This window comes from Maniola hyperantus, chromosome 17, assembly GCF_902806685.2.
Source record: "Maniola hyperantus chromosome 17, iAphHyp1.2, whole genome shotgun sequence".
NCBI lineage: Eukaryota > Metazoa > Arthropoda > Insecta > Lepidoptera > Nymphalidae > Maniola > Maniola hyperantus.
The window spans coordinates 8,327,457-8,351,337 of NC_048552.1; positions in this window are offsets into that span (position 1 = coordinate 8,327,457).

The window sequence follows — 23,881 nt, forward strand, 5'->3', positions numbered from 1 at the left end:
TTGCTATCACGAATGTAACTCGTTTTATTTGATTTTCTTAAAATATTATCTCCTAAGGTATATTACAAGTATATTCTTTTCCTTGTGGATTATGGCAATGGCATTCCAGTACAACCAAAAGTAGTAAGTATTTTGCATAAAAATACAACATTACATAATATACATAATACCCAACTGTGAAAAGTTAAATGTCCCGGATGCCGACGTGTTTTATCAAAAAAAAATTTACAAAAAAAAAAAAAACCTACTTCGTTACACAAACACTAAAAATTGAAAAATAATTTAATTTATTACCGAAAATATTATGTATACAAGAGTTAATATAGTTCCATAATAATAATTTTTTGTGCCTGTGCCAATTAGCTTTAGCTGCGCGAATCGTCTAGACTTCATATTTTTATGGGACTCCACCATGGCACCTCATTGGCACCGACCCCAAAAAATATTATTATGGAACTATATTAACTCTTGTATACAATACATAATATATTCGGTAATAAATTAAATTATTTTTCAATTTTTAGTGTTTGTGTAACGAAGTCAGTTTTTTTTTTTTTGTAAAAAAAATTTATTTCACAATTTTTAGTGGCCCCATGGAATTATGCTATGACTGGTTAAAAGTCTACTGTTTACTAAGCTATTACACTGATCGCGAGCAATTTACTCTTATCCGTTGAGGAGTTCCAGTATCTTCGAAGATGTTCATCAGATCTTCACCAAATTGAAATGGGACCAACTTTGAAGTATACCCTTTCAAACAAAAAAAGAATTTTCAAAATCGGTCTAGGCGTTTTCGAGTAATCGGGGAACATACATAAAAAATAAAAAAAAAATAAAAAAAAAAGATTCCGACGAATTGAGAACCTCCTTCTTTTTTTTGAAGTCGGTTAAAAAGATGCAGCTTTCATAAAAGCAATTTTTTTCTATTTAAATAGATTATAATATAGTTAAGTACCTATGTATTTTATGTAAGTGATTTTTTTAGAATGTAATTACTAATTAGCTGTAATAACTTTGAATGTACACGCTTTGGTTAAGACTGTTAGTGTATATTGTTTGAAATGTAATAATAATAAATAATAATAATAAAGGTGCGTGCCCATGAATCGAGAGCCCGACGTCCTGAATAGGAGGTGGATGTCTTAACCACTTTACTATCACGGCTTTTGTATTACGTTTCTTTAGAGTAATCGAGTAATATTCCATCGCAGTAAAGTACTTATTATCCATACTAATATTATAAGTAGGAAAGTGTGTCTGTCTATCTGTCTGTCTGCTAGCTTTTCACAGCTCATCCGTTAAACCGATTTTGATGAAACTTGGTACAGAAGTAGTTTGCATCCCGGGGAAGGACATAGGCTACTTTTGATCCCGGAAAATCAAAGAGTTCCTACGAGATTTTTAAAAACTAAATCCACACGGACGAAGTCGCGGGCATCATCTAGTTACCTATATTAGCATGCGTGAACAGAATTAAAGCTCTGAGAAAGTATTATACCTATACTATCTTAGCGTATTCTGCGTCGAGCAACCCTTTTATTCCGTCGGATTTTGCATGAGATCCGTAAGTCCCAGAACGATGCTACGTCGAATACCTCAAGGAATAACCGTGAAACTTCAACTCTCAGAAGCAGCCGGGAAACATATGATTCAATGCGGGAACGGTGACAAATGTCTTGAGGGATATTTCATCACAAAGTAAGATGACGTTCCACCATCTGTTCCCTTTGGTCCCACAAGGATTTACTGCTGACAGCAGTACTTACTCGTCTTATATCCATTCAAATAAGTGCTTATTTGCTAATAGATACCAGTATTTTACAATCAGTAGTCGTAGCTGACTGGCTGGTGACTGACTGACTGACTGACTGACTGACTGACTGACTGACTGACTGACTGATATATCAACGCACAACTCAAACTACTGGATGGACCGGGCTAAATTTTGGCATGCAGATAATTTTATTATGACGTAGATATTCGCTAAGTAAGAATTTCCGAAAATTCAATCCCTAAAGGGGTAAAATCGGGGTTTGAAATTTGTGTGGTCCAGGCCGACAGGAAGTCGCGGGAATATGCTCGTTATCTATATACCTAATATCTATAATCGGATATTTAATAAACACTTATACAATACGAACAAACATGTTTTATACAAAACTACTCAAAAATACTATGCAATAAAATATCTTTATCTAAAAAAAGCGGTTAAGTGATGTTAAGTCGTTCGCCTCTTAATAGGAGGTCAGAGATTCGATCTTGGGCACGCATCTCTAACTTTTCAAAGTAATCCACGTGCGTTTTCAGCAAGTACCTATCATTTGCTTCAACAGCGAAGGAAAACATTGTGAGGAAACCTGCATGCCTGAGAAATCTTCATAATGTTCTCAAAGGTGTGTGAAGTCTGTCAATTCGCTCTTGGCCAGTGTGGTAGACTATGGCCAAGCCTTTCTCATTCCGAAAGGAGACCTGTGTCCAGTAGCAGACCGGCGATGGTCTTTATCATGAAATATCTATATTATGGAGACACTGAAAAATTAAAATCACTTGGTAAATACTATCACACAGCCAGTGATCTCTGTGACAATATAAAGTCTATTTACCATAAAGATAAATAAAAATAGGTGAAGCTTTACAAAACGGTGGTATATATAATGAAATCTGTGATAAGATGCCAGCCTTTACAGGACACGCACGGTCGAAGCTTTTGTTGTCAGTGCCTTCTAACAAATTCCAGTGACCACCTTATAAATTCGTTGAGGCGTCTTCATAAATCTCGCCGAAAAACTTGTAGAATAAACCTCAATTGGCTATCTTTGTTACCAGTAGTTTGATAATGATAATATTTGCTTCAGTAGGTTTTCCATTTTTGTATTCATATTTGTTACCTATGTGTCTCTTTAAATTAGGTGTAAAGACTTTTTCGTACAACCGATAGACGTTGGGGTCCCAATGTGCTAGAATGGCGACCTCGCACCGGAAGACGCAGCGTTGGATGACCCCCCACTAGGTAGACGGACGACATCAGACGAGTCGCCGGGAGCCGCTGGATCTTGTAGGGACACGCCGCCGTGGCGTGTGGAAGAGACATATGTCCAGCAGTGGACGTATATTGGTTGACGATGATGATGATGATGATGAAAGATTTTTTAATATTCTTGTTATTTGAGCCCACTAGTTCCGATCCTTATAAACATAGGTGAAAATTTGATCCATGAGAATAGAATTGGGTTGTTGAATAGGAAAACGTCCTGTTAGATTCCCTAGGTACCACTGGAACCTGGATAGACGAAGCATGGAAGTTCTGCACTGTAACAGCCTGTCAAATTTTCTAACTTCAGCGATTTAGGCTGTGCGTTGATAGATCAGTCACCCAGACAGTCAGCCAGGCAGTTAATAAGTCAGAATAAATTTTTATTTTTGTATGCATAGGTTTTCAACAGAAAACGTCCTTTTTATAGAAAAGTTAAAGCACAGCAAATTGTTATTAGGGGCGGCCCTTGTGGAGGTGGGTGGGCGGGTCACGTATGTCGTAGGGAGGACGGACGCTGAAGCTGAGAGCTGCTGGAATAGCAACCGCGTTGTGGTCGCAAAAAGTTCAAACCCTCGACCTCCAGAACAGGAGGCGGACGTCTTAACCACAAGGCTATAGCGGCTTTTTTCTAGTGCTAGTGAAGAGGTCTTAGTCCTGCAGTGGACTGCAATTGGCTGTATAGTACACGACAGGTCGAGATGGCAATCGGGGAGGTAACGCCCCGCACACCCGCACAGCCCCCACGCTAAGTTGTTGCGGGCGAGCGCAGGTGACGAGCACCTGCTCGTGCTGCTGTGCGGGGCGTCTCCCCGCCTCATACCCCGATTGACATCTCAACCTGTCACAGACTATAGGTAGATGATGAAAGTCTTAGAAGATAAACGTTATTATAAACTTATTTTCAAAACAATCCTTTTCTCTTATTTGTATCACAAGAGCTGACATGAGCAGGAAATTGGCATTGTCACACAAGTAGGTATTTTTCCGTCTCAGCGTGCGTTTTATTTACAAAGGAAAAATATTGGATTCTTCTAGAATTCAAAATGGTTTACTTAAAGATACAGATAAATATGTATTTAAACCCTTTACTAAAATGAAGCCTCAATAGCTCAACGGTTAAGGGGCAGACTGAATCCCGAAAGGTCGGAGGTTCAAACCCCATCCTTGCACTATTATCGTACCTACTCCTAGTACAACTTTACAATTAGTTGGAGGGGAAAAGGGAATATTGGTCATAATGAAAAAATAAAATTTTAAAATGTATATTAGAGATAGTTGTATAATGTAAAATGCATTGAGTCATTACGATCGACCCATCGCCAACTCACTACTGAGCACGGGCTTCCTCTCAGAATGAAACGGATTTGGTTACAGTTTACCACACTGGCAAAAGCACATGAGTAGACTTCACACATCTTTCATGAAATTTTTCAGGCATGCAGGTTTCCTCACGATGTTTTCTTTCACCGAGTTCCACCGAGTTTTACCAACGAGTAAGAAATGGTATTAAAATATTTAACTGCAAGAGTAGGTAACGGATACTGTAGCATAATTAAAACTTTGAAGTTTCGTGGCGCAAATTTTTCCCAATACCCAAAGTTAGCGAGTTTTAAATGAGATTGACTTTGTGAAAGCTCATACCACGGAATGGAGTTCAAGAGATATAACATTACTAGCTGATGCCCGCGACTTCGTCCGCGTGGATTTAGGTTTTTCAAAATCCCGCAGGAACTGTTTGATTTTCCGGGATAAAAGTAGCCTATGTCACTCTACAGGTCTTTAACTATACCCATGCAAAAAATCACGTCAATCCGTTTCACCGTTGCGACGTGATTGAAGGACAAACCAACGAACCAACAAACCAATAAACCAACAAACAAACACACTTTCGCATTTATAATTTGGGTATCTACTGATTGTATCTACCTACTGTTTTTGTTTTTAAAGTATAAAGTTGTATCAGCTTCAACCAGCCTTTACCGCAGCTACGCGAGATAAATAATTATTTCTTCATTATTAAAACAATAAGCATAAATATTATAGCAGTATTATTGTCTTTTTTATGTGCACAAGTAATATATTGTACCTACTCTACGGATATCAGTGTGACTGATGGGACCGATTTTTAGGTTTCCGTACCTCAAAAGGAAAAAAGGAACCCTTATAGGATCACTTCGTTGTCTGTCTGTCTGTCGTGTCTGTCAAGAAAGCTTTTAGGGTACTTCCCGTTGACTTAGAATCATGACATTTGGTAAGTAGGTATTACTTATAGCACGTAAAGGAAAAATCCGCAAACCATGAATTTGTGGTTATATCACAAAAAAATTAAAATGTGTTCATGAACAAATTAATTTACTAAATCACATAGGTATAGATGGCACAGTTCAGCATGAACGTGCAGCGTTCTGCATAAAACAGTTAGGTATGTCTTATATACGATGGTACGGAACCCCGGAGTCTGACCCGCACTTGACCGTTATTCTTGCCGAAGTCACACGGTTCTTATAAGCCTTGTGGATGGTTTCGTTGACGTATGCAATCAGATTTATATCGTTGTAAAAAAAACAGGTGGTTTACGGTTGTACCGAGCAAACAAAGCTGTGATTGCGCTCAACAAAGTTGCGAAACCGAATATGCAAATGTTATCTCAGACCGGAGTAAATATTTGATCTAAAATTTGCGTTTCTAAAACTCAAATACTTTTTAAAATGAAAGGAAACAATTTTGTAGAAAGTCCTAGCCCTGAATTATTATATGATGCAAAACGAAGAAGAGAGGAATAAAGACGCATAGTTAAGCGTACCACAGCACTGCAGTGACGACCGCGACCCCTCTGTCAAGAGCGTAAGGACATAGTCTTCTATGTCCATAATCAGATAAAAAAGCTAAAAAAAACAAATATCACGCGTGTCAAGCAGGATCTCAACGAGGTAGCGCAAGGTTTGATTTGGTCCGCGGCAGAGTGGTTGATACGTTGCGTCGCAACGTATGAACAATCCCGACCTTCCAAGTATTGTGGAAGCGCGCAGACTGGGTGCGAGTTAGTTCCTACTCAAAATGCATCCAAACGGCGATTAGCCTAAGTCAAAGTGCGTCCGTAACTGCGTGCCTAGCAATAACACACAAGGCTGCCGCGAGTAGTTTAGACTCAGCTCTTCATGAATTTTAACAAAGCTCCAAAGTTACAAAGGTTTGAACCTTTGAACCCGACCTCCTGAACAGGAGGCCGACATGTGTTGGGCCAATAGGCTATCATCGCTCTCAATACAATTTGTATACTTTTAATGAGCTTTTCACATAATAATATAATACGTAGCGAAAGTAAACGTCCAACAACCAATGAAGGCCAATGGAGTTTATTTAAGACCGTAGGTACCCAGTTAGACCCATGACATTGTCAATTACCGTAATTTCAACTTTACCAAATCTACAAAGGGTACAATTTTGAAAAGGTTAAACTTAAAGGCTCAAGCAAATATTCGCAATTTAACATTCCTGCTTTACAGGTTCGCGACGATTTTCCGAGATTTCCCGAAGCTATAACTTTTTCAATCACAATAACTCTGCGACAAACGATACAAATTCGAGTAAACCCACACCGTCTCACTCACGAAGAGTTTTACTTGAATATTGCATAAGATCCGAATCCTTTTTTTCTTAAATACTTAAAGAAGGTGGGTTTGAATTTTTACTTTTGGTGATTTCAAGATCGAAAGTGGTAACCGATCGATAACCTGGTTAAGACGTCAAACACTCATAGTACCGATGAGGTCCGGGATTTGATCCCAGGCAGGCACTTTTGACTTATGTGCGTTTTAATTACGTGCGCTATACGTATGCGTAAATGGGCTACGCCAGAAGACACTCCGTCACCCCTTCATTCAGCTCACCTACTCGACCTTCGTTCTGGACTTCCTTCGCGAGCTTCTGGCTTCGCGCTTTACAAAATACTAGGCTAGGGGTAGGACTGACAAGACTGCGTTGAGTCGGGGTGCTTAGATATCATACTGGTTTAGTGCTCCGAACATGGGGTGGCTTTTTTCAACGCCACAACGCGTTATGAGTGTTTTCATAAGTGCTCAGAACGATCAGAGCTATTTTTCGCTCAATGAGCGTTTTCGGTCTTTGAGCATAACATTTACAAGGGATATCACCCACGACAGTTTTAACGCTAAGTTATCTAGGGATGACTTAAGTACCTATATATCTGAATAAAAAACTGCAATTCGTAAGATATAAATTACTTAACTATATTATTTGATATATTAAAGCTACACAAGCCTAATGGTTTAGCGCAAATGATAAACGACAAGCTCATAAGACCCATAAGGCCCTGATGACCTATCTTAACAAAGAACGACATCTGAAGGATAAAAGGGATTAGCCCAATTATTTATTGCGCCACTCAGTTAACTGTGCCGAAACAAAATCTTTTTGCTCCAATTAAGATCATGTTTAAACAATAAAATGACAAAAACAGTAAATAAATTACGAATACTGTTATTCTAAAACAGTTGTTATTCTAAATATCTATAAATTCTAAAAATGCAAAGATTTTTTCTTCCTACTTATAAAATTAAGTACGTTTAACGCAGTATATTACCAATGGCTCTATTTGTTCACCACCTCTCGCCTATACTACCTACACGACATGTCGAGATAGCAATCATAGAGGTAACGCCCCGCACACCCGCACAGCCCCTACGCTAACCCGGTGTGGGCGAGCGCGGGTGTCGTGCGGGACCCGCACGTCACCCGAGTATGTCATCGGCGTATGGACCCCGATTGCCATCTCGACCTATCGCGGACCTACGCTCTAATACGGCCTCGTATAGGCTCGCTTCATTTAGCATCACCTTAGTTCAGCTATTTACTAAAAAAAATTGAGTAATTAGAGTAATACATAATATACTACATAGAGTTTTATATCGTTTGCTTAAATATTAACTTCCCAGACAAAACATTATTGTAGTTGCTTACTCATTATTTTAATCAACTCAATCATTATACTTATTTCATATTGTCCGTTGTATTAGCCGTTGGGCTCTGGCACCGTGTTATTAGAATTTTTGGTGCCATCATTCCAAGGCCAAAATGCCTTCATCAAATTTCATGATTCTGGGTCTACGGGAGGTACCCTGTAGGTTACTTGACAGACAGACAGACAGATACCAAAGTGGTTCTATAAGGGTTCCGTTTTTCCTTTTGAGGTACGGAACCCTAAAAAGTGGTTTGTTTAATAAATAATAATTCTTACAAGTGTAATAATGAAAATATCAAGCAGATAACACGATCTGAGGCGGTCACTGAAATTTGTTCCGTAATAAGGAACGGATGACAAATGATCATCGTGACTGGCGAAAAGTAAAGAAATAAATGTTCTTTGTCGTCCCTCGGGACTTGCATCTTTGGCGTTCCTTCCTTTGTACAAACCTCATAAGACTTCAATATATCTATCTAACTATTCATCTATCTAATAATATCTTCCTATTATATTATTTGATAGGTGGAGGTTTTGTTTAGGTGAGATGTGTGTAGTAATTTTTAGGGTTCCGTACCTCAAAAGGAAAAAAGGAATCTTTATAGGATCACTTCGTTCTCTCAAGAAAACCTATAGGATGCTTCCCGTTGACCTAGAAACATAAAATTTGGCATGTAGGTAGATCTTATATCAGACATTCGGGAAAAAATCTGAAAACCGTGAATTTGTGGTTACATCACAAAACCGTGAATTTATGGTTACATCACACAAAAAGAATTAAATTGTCATTATTTCCAGTTTTCAAAGTAAGCTAACTATATCAAGTGGGGTAGCATATGAAAGGTATTTACTTGTGCATTCTAAAACAGATTTTTATTTATTTTTATGCACCATAGTTTTTGAATAAAATTATCGTGTAAAATGTCGAAAAAATACGACTGTAGTACGGAACCCTCGTTGCGTGAGTCTGACTCGCATTTGACCGGTTTTTATTTTGTAAAACTATGCAAGGTTTTCGAAAAATTTAAATATTTATTTACCTAGAAATGTTTGGCCAGTTTTGGAAGAACCCAGCAATCACAGTGTAAATGGTAAAATATGTGCTCCGCGCCGGACCATAATTTTCCCACTCGAGGGATCTATTCGTCCAAACGTGGTAAATGTGAACTAAAAACGTATATCTTTATAAATGGAAACAACATTTTGCAGTACCTAGTATTCGTTGTGTTTGTATAAATTATAGGAATGCAAAGGGCTCCCAAATCGTTCCACAGCCAGCTTTTTAGCTTTTCTATATATTATAATTATATAATGAAGCTCTACGTTACAGAGAAAATCTTCGTGCAAAATCTTAAGTTTCTAGACCCAACGGTGTGGTGTAAGTTAATTTTTCAGTCAGTCAGTTTATCGTTTTATATCCTTGACTTGTTTAGGTTAAATAGATTTAGGAAATGTTTTTTTTTGTATCAGCGAATTTTTATCAAATGTCAAAACGCTCGCTTAGTAAGGGAGCGAAATACACAGATATATAACGTCATAAACATTTGACGTAATTTGATGTACTTTTTTACTTAAACGATAGTTTAAAAAATGGTTAGCCTACTTAAAACTAACAGCAGACGTAGATCTTACGAACACCCTCTATTTTAATAATTCCTTAGAAATATTTTTTTTAACATAGTCATCATCCCTATTATGATATCATGTACTTCTGGAAGGAACAGTGGACTCGATCAACAATATTATACAAACGTAATAAAATGGGACAGTTAGGAAAGGGAAGAGACATGTTTCACAGGGCTGCCCGTCTCATTAGGGGTTTATCTTGTTTGCTTCGTACAGTAAACGTGTTGGTTTGATACCAGAATGGATGTTTGTTTTGCTGGTAAAACAAAACATTTCTTTCCTTTCTGTGTTTTAACCCAGTGATAGTAATAATATTGTGTCATAGAATATATTTTTTAAGAATATTTGCCTTGTTAATTATGACTAATATTCCCCTTTCCCCTCCAACTAAGCGAAAACCTTGTGCTAGGAGTAAATACGACAATAGTGCAAGAAGTGAGGTTTGAACCAGCAACCTTTTGGAATTCAGTCTGCTCCTCAACCGTTGAGTTATTGAGTAAAAAGCAGTCGTGTATAAATAGAGTTCTTCAAGAAAACCTGGATACTATAAGCTAAGCTGATTTATAGATTCATGAATAACTTCTTTCATTTGAACTATTTTCAATCTATAAACTACTTTATAGATTGAAAATACACCCTAACACAAACCTCCTAACACATTGTTTTGCAACCCTTTCAGCGTAGGAGTCTCAAAGCATTTCAGTAAGCAAAGAAAACCTATTTGGTGATACTGTATTCCATTAGCGGAAAAGCGTAGGCCTTTACAAAATAATGAAAGGAAAAATCTATTTGCTATACCTATACTCTTACTATTAATCATTCTACTCACAGGGTCATATTAAGCCATGTAGAGGCCCCTGGAAACAATCAGGTCCCCCCACACTTTTTCCCTTTATGGTTCAAGTAAAATTTCTCCCTCTGTGCGTCACATTCCTCATAACTGAGGGTCTTAGATTAATCTGAGGGTCGTGAATTTTTTCCTTTAATCCCATATTGGTAGGAGTTCCTTGTGATAGTAATGCGGTGGGTTCCCAGATCCTTCCGCATACAACTCGACTGAGAGAGAGAAATTTAGACTCTTGGGTTTTTACGGCTATCATTATCAGATGTTAGTGATAATCACCGGGGCCGACGGCTTAACATGCTCTCCGAGGTATGGATGAAGCGAAAAGATTAAAGTTGGTTCTCCAAAGTCGGTCATTCATCCATTTAGCCTAGAGGCGGTCCGCGAGGGCCCTAAGAAGCGTCGGCCTATAATAATATAGATAATCCGGGACTGTCTATACAATGAGACTTAATATACCTGTTAATACTGTAATGTAAGGTACACAGAAATTATTGCCTCTAAATAATCAGTTTGTTTATTTTAGTGTGTTAATGAAGATTTTGCCGATGGTATTTTGGTATTATATTATTATTTTGAACAAATTTTATGACCTACCGAATGGCTCTCCGTTTTCATTTTATACATACCTAATATACAAATAATATTATTATTGTTCAATGCTCTAACTAAATTATGGTGAACATCATCATCATCATTACCATCAACCGATAGACGTCGACTGCTGAACATAGGTATCTTGTAGGTTAATGGGTATGGCTAACCTACTATTGAGCTTTCTCTGTCACAAAATAAAGTCTGACTGACGACTAAATCTAGCATTCTGACAGATTTCCGCTAGTATACAATAAGCAAACAGTCAAAATACCTTAAAGGCTCCCCCACACAGCCGCGTTATTATCGGTCGATAATATCGCATGCGTTATTGCGATATCTGTTTTCAGTACATTTTGTATTAGGATGGTCATGTAGTTACATACTGCTGCGATAATACGTCCCTACTTCCATTGCGGCGTTATTATCGCAGCAGTGTGTAACTACATCACCTACATGAGAATAAATTGTTGACTAAAAGATCCTTTCAAAATTCAAATTAGTTTTTGCTTGATGTGCTCGCAAAATGCAAATGTAATGCGACAAAATATTAAATGATTTTAAAAATATTAAAATAGCGAGCAAAGAATCTGGGTTGGTTATTGAAATAAAAACTTTTATGACCGGCCCGGATATTTTTCCTCATATTACCTTCCTGCATGATAGGTTTATTCGTATAACAAAACATTAGGCATACATCATTGATTAATACTTACCATAGACATGCTACTTTCATATTATATTGCGTATAAAATTCATGCTCGGCGTTGAGTGGACAGATGACACATGCACTAGAGTAGAATAAATAGCGTTCTACAAATGTGACCCAAGTGTTGTAGTTTTAAGTATACACTTTGGATACATACGTAAGATATATACTTCGGTTTTACATAATATAATCATAAGTATACATTTTCAATTCATCTCTTACTCACAGATGTCACTTAATCCCTTTTCTTGTTGAACAAAGCCTGATAAGGGTTAATGAAAGGGTCGCTCTAACGCAGAAGACATTAATGTCACTCTACTGAGCATTTTTAGGGTTCCGTACCTCAAAAGGAAAAACCGGCCAAGTGCGAGTCAGGCTCGCGCAACGAGGGTTCCGAAATACAGTCGTATTTTTTCGACATTTTGCATGATATCTCAAAAACTTTGATCCAAAAAAACAACTGTTTTTAGAATGTACAGGTGAAGACCTTTCATATGATACCCCACTTGATATAGTTATCTTACTTCGAAAATGGAAAATACTAATTATTAGTTTATGACCTAAATTTTTTTTTAATATGATGTAACCACAAATTCACGGTTTTCAGATTTTTCCCCGAATGTCAGCTATAAGACCTACCTACCTGCCAAAGTTTATGATTCTAGGTCAACAGGAAGTACCCTGTAGGTTTCTTGACAGACCTAAAGACAGATAGACAGACAGACAGACAGACATACAGACAGACAGACAGACAGACATACAGACAGACAGACAGACAGACAGACATACAACAAATTAGTGATCCTATAAGGGTTCCGTTTTTCCTTTTAACGTACGGAACCCTAAAAAAGGAACCCTTATTGAATCACTTCGTTGTCTGTCTGTCTATCCGTCTGTCATGTCTGTCAAGAAAACTTATAGGGTTATTGAAAAAGAAAAGCTGTTTAGCAACTACTTCTTCTTCTCCGTCGTAGCACTCTTGGCAGAGCGGTCGTAGTCATCACGAAGCAACGCCTTTGAGGGCAGATGTTATACGCCTCACGAGCATTCGCCCATTCTCCCTGCTAGCGGACAGCCTGGTACACTACTCAGCATGACTAATGAACCTTAGGTAGGTACTAGTGCGTATTCTGACACGCACTTGACCAGTTTTTGTAAAGTTCCTATAGCGACGAAAATAAAGAGTTACATAAATTCCCGAACAACAACACGCAAAACAACACACACAAGTAAAACACGCCGGCGTGTTTTATAAATAACAGTGGATAAAGTTTTACCTGTTTCAATAAAGTCACATAAACCGTTGGTTGATGAATGTTTGCTTAAAATGAACAGTATTCCACAAAGCCTTTAATCTCTGATTTACGCACCCGCCCGACTGCGACTAAACAATAAAAAGCAATTTATTTTTCCCAGAACACTTTTTTCATTAGGAAACATGAACGACGTGTAAAACAGCGCGCTGTGTGACGAGGGTCCCTGTAAATAACCGAAGGGTAGTAATTAACCTGATATACGTATGCGTAAACCGTAGATAATTGTCATTGAATGGTTATTCGTATCGTACCTCCCTACCTACTATGTTAATTACCGTGGCGTGTGTAATATTTTAAAAGCAAAAAAATTTAAAGCCGCAAAGCTTTTTTATGTTAAGGCCTTTTAATTGTACTAAAAAGGATTGAACTCATGAAAACAAAAGCCAAAAATAATGCTATATAATTATGTATTATTAGGAAAGTTTCAGGAAACTTTCGCAACTCGGAATCACTGCTCGACTCTCCTCCATATTATCTTACCAACGATTGCTCTCATATTTCGGCCACATCATACGGCGGGGGGACGACAGCTTAGAAAAGCTCATAGTGACGGGCAACACTGAGGGCAAAAGACCGAGAGGCCGCTCACCAACTAGGTGGTCCGACCAGCTAAAGGAGTCCAGCAGGTGTGGATTTCATCACATTGTAAAAATGGCCACCGATAGAAGCCGATGGAAACAGATAAGCCATTCGAGGGCAGTTTGCCAGGACCACGATCTTCAGCAATGAAGGAACGACCGGAGAGAGAGAGGAAAGTTTCAGGTTCCAATGGTCCAAGGTAGTCCAATTTCGACTCTCCTACCATTTGCCATCAGAGAGTTCCCGTATCGACCTCCCACCTTCATCATCAGTGACGCTCAATCGTGCCATAGTCATCTATTATCATCCAAACCACACTTGACTGAAAAATTTCAAGTCAATCGGACAGTTGGAAATTAGCTGAAAAATCTGTTACCAATTTAGACGAAATGTCAACATACGGAAAAGTTGAATTAATGAAAAGCTTTTAGAAAGAACTGGTTTTTAAAATTAGCTCGCTTAAGTCGCGGTAAAAATGTCTTCATGTCCTCGCCGAATACGTAGCTCTGCATTCAATATTCATTAGGTAGGTACTACTCGTATCTGAGTGCCAAAATGTATGGAGATATCGATTATCAAATCATGACATTTTCAAGATATCGGAAGAAATAGCCGACTGAGAGCTTTCATCGTAAATGCTGTCTTATTATTTTGAAATAAGTATTACAAAATAATAATAAGCCGGGGCGGGTCGCTAATTACGTACTATTAAAAGTTAGTAACTTACTCAGTAAGTTTAAATAATACATAACTAGACGATGCCCGCGACTTCGTCCGCGTGGATTTAGGTTTTTAAAAATCCCGTGGGATCTCTTTAATTTTCCGGGATTAAAAGTACCCTATGTCCTTCCCCGGGATGCATGCTATCTCTATACCGAATTTCATCAAAATCGGTGAAACGGATGGACCGTGAAAAGCTAGCAGACAGACAGACGGACAGACAGACAGACAGACACTTTCGAATTTATAATATTAGCATGGATATAGGAGAAACCGGCTTTACTCACGGCATTAAACGCTAAGAATTTTAAACTTATTTTAACTACGAATAAGATTCGTAAGTTCTAAAATTGCTTTAAATTCAATTTGATTTATTGTACAAAACTGGATGTACTAGGAAATGTAATGTCGCTCTATGACCAACTTGAAAATCCCGCAACCGAGTGAAATATGAACCGCATTAACTAAAGCTTTTGTTCTGTACCTTTTTCATCAGAAAAGCGGTTCGAGGAAATGTACTTTGAGATGATTATCTTGTTAGTAATGAGATGGTATATAATATCTAGATAGCAATTTCTATAATAATTATTATGCCTAATAGGTACTCATAGCTACACTAATACCAATAGTTATATCTATAGGTGTATATTTTCTTCTTCCTATGGTGCCTCTTTTAACGAAGGTTGGCGATCATTGCGGCTGCCTGAACTTTGGACACTGCAGTTGTGACTTTAGGATCCAGATAGCAATTTTCTCTTCTTTATTGTTAATCTCCCGCTTCTCCTAACGCAATGTTTTGTCATTCCACATTTCAAATGTCAACTCAAGAGTAGACGGTAGTTTTTTCTCCAAGCAGAGTAACCAACATAATATGTGGCGATAAATACACAGAAGAACTCAACTTGTAGATATACCGTTACTTCGTATCTATTTATATATTTTTTTTAAGTTTTGTGACCTAGGCCGATAATTAATAATAGGTTTTTTTTTTTTTTTTTTTTTTAACATGGCTTTTTTTAATACAATAAAACTTAAAGCTAGCCTTATCTAATTACTATATAAATCATGACCGCGTGGAATGGTGCCAAGAATACTGGCTGCATTTCCGCGCTGGACAGCCAGGCTGATCCGCTGCGCAAAAAATGAGCCAGCCCTTCTGTCACCAGTTGAGGCTATTAATCGCGGTGAAATGTCTCGTAAAAAATTTTTAGCACTAAGACTCCATGGCCCCAGGGTCTCCACGGCAAACGGCACAAAAATGTAACTCTCTATAAGAGAGGCATACTTGCGCCGCTTGCCGTTTTCAGCTGTTTCTGCTGCGGCTCCCGGTCTTGATGCTGTCTTCCTGATATGACACGGGGCCAATGTGTCAACGCAAGTTGCGTCCCACATTAGCGCCCGTCCCCGTTCCCAGGGAACCAGCGTCAATCCATCAGGTCTCTTGCCATCATCCCGACTAATCCCTGCCGGCTCAATGAGCGCAGGAATATTTATGGTGGCAAGAGCTCTTTTAATTGTATCGTTAAAAGAGCCATGCCTAAACAGCCTACCGGAGCTCCTTTGGCAAGAGAGTCCGTGGATTCCAAATTTATCAACCTCTTTTCCACACGGACATCTGTGCTGATGGCACAGTGGTGTTCCCAATCTGAGACCTAGAGCCACACGAAAACTTTCGTTATCTAAAAGTGTGCCGAGATTTTTTGATGGCAAGGCATGCAGCCAATACCCAGATTCCTTTTCGGATAATGCTAGAAGCCTGGCACGATCTCTGTCACTTGTAAGATTTTGAACCAAATTCGTATGTGTCAGTTGAACCAATGGCAAATCCCAAAGTTTTTGTGTAGTACGTTCCTTCGGGATGTCGACATTGGGACATCTGACCTTCCAACTCTCTAGGGCCTCTGTGGCATAGGTCAATGATGAATTGGATTTGAGAATTTGAGAGCTAAGCTCTTTTATACTATGCACAGAGGACAGAAAAGCCGGAAGAGCTACACTGGAAATTTTCCTCACGCCGATGCCACCGTACTTGACCTTAGGTCTTTTGATTATCAAATCCATCAAAGGTCAAAATATCTAAAAATGTTAATTGGCTTATACTTAGAAGCCATCTAAAGAGACCTCTATCTAGCAGTGGAGGTCTTTTGGTTGAGACAACGAGTAGGTATGACTGTTATCATTCATTAAAAAAATTACCAGAGTTTTGTTTCTCATTTCAGAAGTAAAATTAAATTCTAAGATGAAGACGTAATACACAAGAAACCAGCTGCATTTAAGGCTCCACATGAAAAACGTAATGTGCAAAAGTTTGGCGCAGATGCTCTCTAGCCGCTTAGTGTTCGGCGCTAAAATGAAAATCAATAATTGTATCCCTTTTTTGTACGCGTTTTTGTTTGTTTTGAAAATCGTAGCACATTTTTAATATTCTACGACTCGCGACTTCACAAATTTCAAACCCCTATTTCACTGCCTTAGGGTTTGAATTTTCAAAAATTCTTTCTTAGCGGATGGCTACGTCATAATAGCTATCTGCATGGCAAATTTCAGCCTGATCCGTCCAGTAGTTTGAGATGTGCGTGTGTTTGATAGATCAGTCAGTCAGTCAGTCACCTTTTCCTTTTATAGATTTAGATTTTTGTAGTACACAACTATTTCTATTATTAAGTATTACCTAAGTAAGGTAATTTCTAGAGCTAAACTTTCAAAGCACCATGGTACGAGAAAATATCAAATCATTATTTGCAACTCATTTCATTGAGATCTACGTTTGGAATAAATCTCGAGTGTATTTACACTCATCCTACTTATCAGTATTCATAGGAACATCTTGAATATAAAATCAGATAAGGGGTTCTTCGGGTTTTATTGAGATCTTAAGGGGAAATAAAAAGTGGATGGAATGGAAATAAATGAAAAATGCTACTTAGTTTTTATTTAAAACGGTCGGCTTTTATTTATTTATTTTTATACAACACACGAATGTCTTGATTAATTATTTATCAATGTCTTTCAAAAGAAACTACGAACAAGACGTGAATACAAAATATAATTTATTCATTTCAAAATATACTTCTTGCAATAAGATCTTTGCAATAACAAATAGATTATTATGATTGTACTTATCGTACTAAAAGTTGCAAAACATCCTACACAATTACGACATTGCACAGTTTTAATTTCTACAAAAGTAAAAGCTAACACCGCGTTTCATAATTAAAAGGAAATTGTATTATTTTAGTTCTGCGTAAAAAAATTGTGGTAGCTGAGAGGCGCGCCAGAATTTATATTCCGCAGTGCGACTCATAAATTTGAGTGAACGTCCTAGCATCGCTAGTTGTTCTACGTGCGCGCACAGCGCGAGCCCTGATAGAGTTTTTTTTTTATATTAACGCACAGCCTAAACCGCTGGTCCTAGAGACATGAAATTTCCACTAAGAACCCAGGAATTTTCCATGAAGGTATCCACTAAGAAAGGATTTTTCGAAATACTTCCCCTAACTGGGTTAAATATGGGTTTGAAATTTATGTAGTCCCCGCGGACGAAGTCGCGAGCATAAGCTAGTTTTTATGACAAGTAAAACAAAAAAAATCTACATAATTATACGGAATGTGGTCAACAGTGCTACGTAAACAAAGATGAGGGACGTGTGGCCTAGTTGTGACTACGCTTATTAATCGCTGCGATTGCTAAATAGCATGGACCCAAATTGGTATCTAGGCGGGTAACCGACTTTGAAGATCCAAATTTGGCCTTTTCGTTTCCTCCGTACCTCGGAGATCACCTTAAGCCCGGTTACCAACACTAACATCTGCTAGAAGTAATCTGAACTAAGTTCTCATAGTCGAGAAACGAGTTGCATGCAGAAGGATCTGGGAACCTACTGCATTATTATCCTAAGAAAACTCCTACCATAATGTGATTAAGTGAAAGGAGTAACCACCCTCAATAATGAGGAATACGTAAAGGTAGAACCATTTTTGAAAATCGGAATATATTGGGAACAAATACGCATCTCTCGTGCTTGAAATTGCACAGCCTCTATGTGTCACGCCGGAATACAGCAATACCAGCAATACTATGCATTGTTGCTTAGCAAGTGAATATACGAGTATGACAAAGCCTCCAGAAGACCCGCCGACCTACATACGGTGCTTATGCCGGCGATTTATGAGTTTATCACTATGTCAGGTGTGCAAAGAACTGTTTGTTCTTTGCTTTTCATTCCACAAACACTCGTTTATTAACCTTAATATTATTTATATTAATTTTTATGCTTGCGGAGGACTAAAATTTTTATTAGTGACTGAATCGATCTTTTCAAGATTCTTTCTACATCAATGACTGTGACCCATAGCTAGCAAAAATAAAATAAGGTCCATTTTTATTTCACTCGGAGTAGGTACATTATCATCATCAACCCAAAGCCGTAGTCGGCTCACTTTCACCACGGGTCTCCTCTCAGAATTTAAAGGATTTGGTCATATAGCCTACCACGCTATTGACTACCACGCTAGTCAAGCGCGGATTGGCAGACATCTGACTTTCTGGGTACGACATCATACATTGATTTCCTATGTCTTCTATCATAATTTCGTAAAATACATAAGGGCCGATTTTTCAATTTCGTGAATGAATACATACATTTATTTCTATGTCTTCTATCATAATTTCGTAGAATTTACATAAAGGCCAATTTTTAAATTTCGTGAATGAACTGCGAGGAATATAGGTATAATACGCGACGCACTCCCGCACAGCCCCTGCGCTAACCCAGTGCGGGATAGCGCGTGTAACGTGCGGGTGTGTGAGGCCTCCCCCCGCCTCATATCCCGCTCACCGTCAACCTGTGGCGTACTATATGATAAATTCGATTTTTGGGCAACTTTTGTATTGAAAATCTGTCAAAACATAGAAATTCTTCAGTTAAATTTATCGAATAGTAATTAGAATTAGAATTAGAATTTGTTTATTAATCACTTGGTACACAATCAATTAATTTACAAAACCACTATAATAATTAATAATCATTAAAATAATATGTGTAAACAAAAACAACACAATCGATAGAACTGCATTAGTGAAACACTGCGTCGCAATTCTATCGCCCATCCCTGGAGTAATGAAACTTAACACATAATTGAATAAAGTCTAAATATAACTATTTGCTAGAGATTGAATTTTGATGATTGAATTAGTAGGTATTGCCGATTGAAAAATTACCCCTAATAACGCCTAACATTATCAAATAATTAGGTAATATTTCGCTTGAAATGCAGTGCAAATAAAGTATATCCTAACCAATTCCAATATAATTTACATGTGGTATGAAAATATCTGGATTTCAAGGAAAGTTTAACAACATAAATTCTACTTTAGCTCCAATGAAACTCTCTTGGGTTTGTAATAAAGGACAACTAACACAAAGTTAGTATTTACCTTCTAACCCGAATACATCTAACTTTATTCAACTTAATATACCTACGTATCGAAATAGATCTCTGCAAATAGAAAATGTAGGTCGGTCTTATAACTAGTTTAGTCAGCGATGGATTAATATTATTTTTGTAATGGGATATATTTTTGCGTTTAAACTATCGTGAGTGATTTCCAACGTCTCAACCGCGACGCGTGCGCGAACTGAGTCCCTGTGAAAAAAACCGGCCAAGTGCGAGTCAGGCTCGCGCAATGAGGGTTCCGTACTACAGTCGTACTTTTTCGACATTTTGCACGATAATTCAAAAACTATGATGCATAAAAAGAAATAAAAATCTATTTTAGATTGCACAAGTGAAGCCCCATATGATACCCCACTTGATATAGTTATCTTACTTCGAAATTGAAAATACAAATTTTTAGTTCATGATCAGAATTTAATTTTTTTTGTGTGATGTAACCACAAATTCACGGTTTTCAGATTTTTCCCCGAATTTCAGCTATAAGATATACCTACCTGCCGAATTTCATGATTCTAGGTCAACGGGAAGTACCCTGTAGGTTTCTTGACAGACCTACAGACAGACAAACAGACAGCCAGACAGACAGACGAACAGACAGACAGACAGACAACAAAGTGATCATATAAGGGTTCCGTTTTTCTTTATGAGGTACAGAACCCTAAAAGGACCCCGGATGGGTTCGAAACTAGTCAGGCTAAAGTCAAAATACGTAAGTAAAGCCGTTTTGTCATACATGTATAAAGGATTTATTATGTACAGATTTGTTACATTAAAATTCTCACGCATAGTAAGGTTTTTTTCTGGTGTAAAGCTCTGTGGAAAAGGATTTAATAAGCTACGCTGTGAGAATGCATTAATTACAGTAGGTAAGTGGTTTTCCATCTCTGGTGGAACACCAGCCTTATCATATTTTGGGAAGTGGAAGAGAGACGTCGAGATATTAATTATTCCTGATTGGACTCCTAAAACATACTGTCATGAACAAATAATAAATATTATAATTTATAATACTGGTAGATAATGCGCGCCTACTCCTATTGTATCATCTATTTTAACCGATCAAAATATCAACACAAATGCCGAAGCCATAGCCTCGAATGCATACTTGCATTATTCCATAACGACCGTAAGCTAGCGGTTTACTCATAAGTCATAAACCTGCACTTGATAGTTATTAACCACCTAAGTACTTGAGTTTTATCGGCTCTGCATCCCTCGCCTCGTATGGTTTAGTCAAGTTAGAAAGGAATAAAATTTCAAGTATAACGTTATGCCCGTGACATCGTCTGCGTGGAATTAAGTTTTAACTCTGGTTTTACGGGATAAAAGTAGTATATTGTAACTCAACCGACGGCCTACCTAATAAATCTACCCTACCTCATTAAACTAATCTACCTAAAAATACGCTTCCTACTTCATATCTTTTAGTGGCACGCGCATCATCTAGCTGTAGAACCCTTTTAACATGTTGTGAACGCAATAACCCAAGGACAATAATAAGAGCTATGCTCTCAAGTTATAATATCACAGACCTGGTTTACATGAGAGCTATGCTCCCATGTTTCCACCTACCATAGTGGTGTTCTAATAGACAGCACGTACGATCATGTGCATGCGTGCCCGCTCTTGCGTTCATTTTATAGCACCCTGCTTTGGGAGACGTATTTACATAAGTGGCTATGCCAGTAAATCCCTGTATTTTGCCCTTTTTTCCCACTTAGTGGTAGCATTCAATGTATGGCGCAGTGGACTCAACACGCGCAACACTGATTTGGCATTAGGACATTGACCGCTTGGTCGTTCCTTTCTTCCAATTATTCTCCTTTAGTGAAACAGCGATAGACATAGTGCAAGGTGCCACCGACAAGCACGTCTACCGTCTTAGACAACCTCACCTCCATATCATTCAACTAGTTGCACCTTAGGGAAAAATTAGCGATAGACATAGTGCAAGGTGCCACCGACAAGCACATCTACCGTCTTAGACAACCTCACCTCCATATCATTCAACTATTTTATAATTCCACAGACCTGTTTAAATGAAGACTATGTCCTCTATAAGAGCACTTAATGCAAGCAACAAAGCAAGTATTTGGGGAAATCCCAAATACTTCCACCACACGAGCGCTAGGCTGCACGCACCTTAGTACGCGCATGTCCCGCCTCGCCTCTACTCATTATAGGTGTCTACCACTATGGTCCTCGTCAGCGTGTTAGAGTCTACGAACGTTAAGTGCTCGCACCTCCATTACACACACACACAAAAGCCATATTATGGTCGACCACCAGTTAATGCTCAGCCCTCGCGGACCACCCCTTGCAATGATAAGGGAATTTGTTCTTTTACATAAGTGTTCGAACTGTGGTCCAACGCAGTAGAGAAAAAAAATAAAAACCGACTTCGTTACACAAACACTAAAAATTGAAAAATAATTTAATTTATTACCGAATATATTATGTATACAAGAGTTAATATAGTTCCATAATAATACTTTTTGGTGCCGGTGCCAATTAGCTTTAGCTGCGCGAATCGTCTAGACTTCATATTTTTATGGGACTCCACAATGGCACCTCATGGGCACCGACCCCAAAAAATATTATTATGGAACTATATTAACTCTTGTATACATAATATATTCGGTAAAAAATTAAATTATTTTTCAATTTTTAGTGTTTGTGTAACGAAGTCGGTTTTTATTTTTTTTGTAAAAATTTTTTATTTCACAATTTTTAGTGGCCCCATGGAATTATGCTATGACTGGTTAAAAATCTACTGTTTACTAAGCTATTACACTGATCGCGAGCAATTTACTCTTATTCGTTGAGGAGTTCCAGTATCTATCTTCGAAGATGTTCATCAGATCTTCACCAAATTGAAATGGGACCAACTTTGAAGTATACCCTTTCAAACAAAAAAATAATTTTCAAAATCGGTCCAGGCGTTTTCGAGTAATCGGGGAACATACATAAAAAAAAAAAAAAAAAAAAAAAAGATTCCGACGAATTGAGAACCTCCTCCTTTTTTTGAAGTCGGTTAAAAACTAATGTCAAGTGTTTGATTTTGATTCTAACTCCCGCGACCGTCTGGTCCGCAGGCTCCAACCGACTAGAGACAGTTTTCCTCGATAGACTACATTGAATGGCGGCCGTACGAAAACCTAAAATAAAACCTTCTCATGCTTTATGCACTGACTAGGACTGACTTACAATGATATATAAAATAAAAAAATATATATATAATTTTTTTTTTTTTCAAATATATATATATTTTTTTATTTTTTATTTCTTTTTCGTAAAGCCCTAGGCATGTAGGCTATGTTCGTTACAATATGTCACTCTCTACTTCCTCTTCTTCTTTCGGTCTTTAATCTTATATGGCACTGTAGATTTGTCATTATAAACGAAAAAAAATTGCGGGCTGCAATTCATTTTTGAAGCTGGTCATTTTACATGAAATTTAATAAGTTTTATATCGTAATCTTTCCAAATTGTTTTATTAATTATTCCTCTTTAACCCTAACAAAATGATGTTTGCAAAAGGAGTCTTTCCCCGTTTAGCTGGTAATTAGAATTTATAAGAGGCTCATTATAAACACCATTATCTGTACTAAGACGTCATTATTTCTTTTGTCGGATAATTATGTTGTACGAGGTAATTATAATAATTGCTTCTAGCGGCATATTAGATTTAACCCTTTTAAGGGGAAGCTTTGTCTCTTGTAATTTTAATTAAAAATATTTAAAAGATAGTAAAACATAATACTACAAACAGACTTTTGCATTTATTCACCGGTCCCTTTCATTTAATATACATTACAAGGAGTTGTCATATTGAGCGGTAATGTCCTACGTAATGGACTCAAAAAGATAGAGGTTCACCAGTGGCGCTTTTAGTTATTCATTAAAAAAAAATTGTAGGCTTAAGTAAAATCTAGCGAAAATACTTAATATGGAAATTAGGTTCATATTTTGCATTGACGTAAAATGCTTTTTCTATTATTATCACAGCAATTAAAACAAA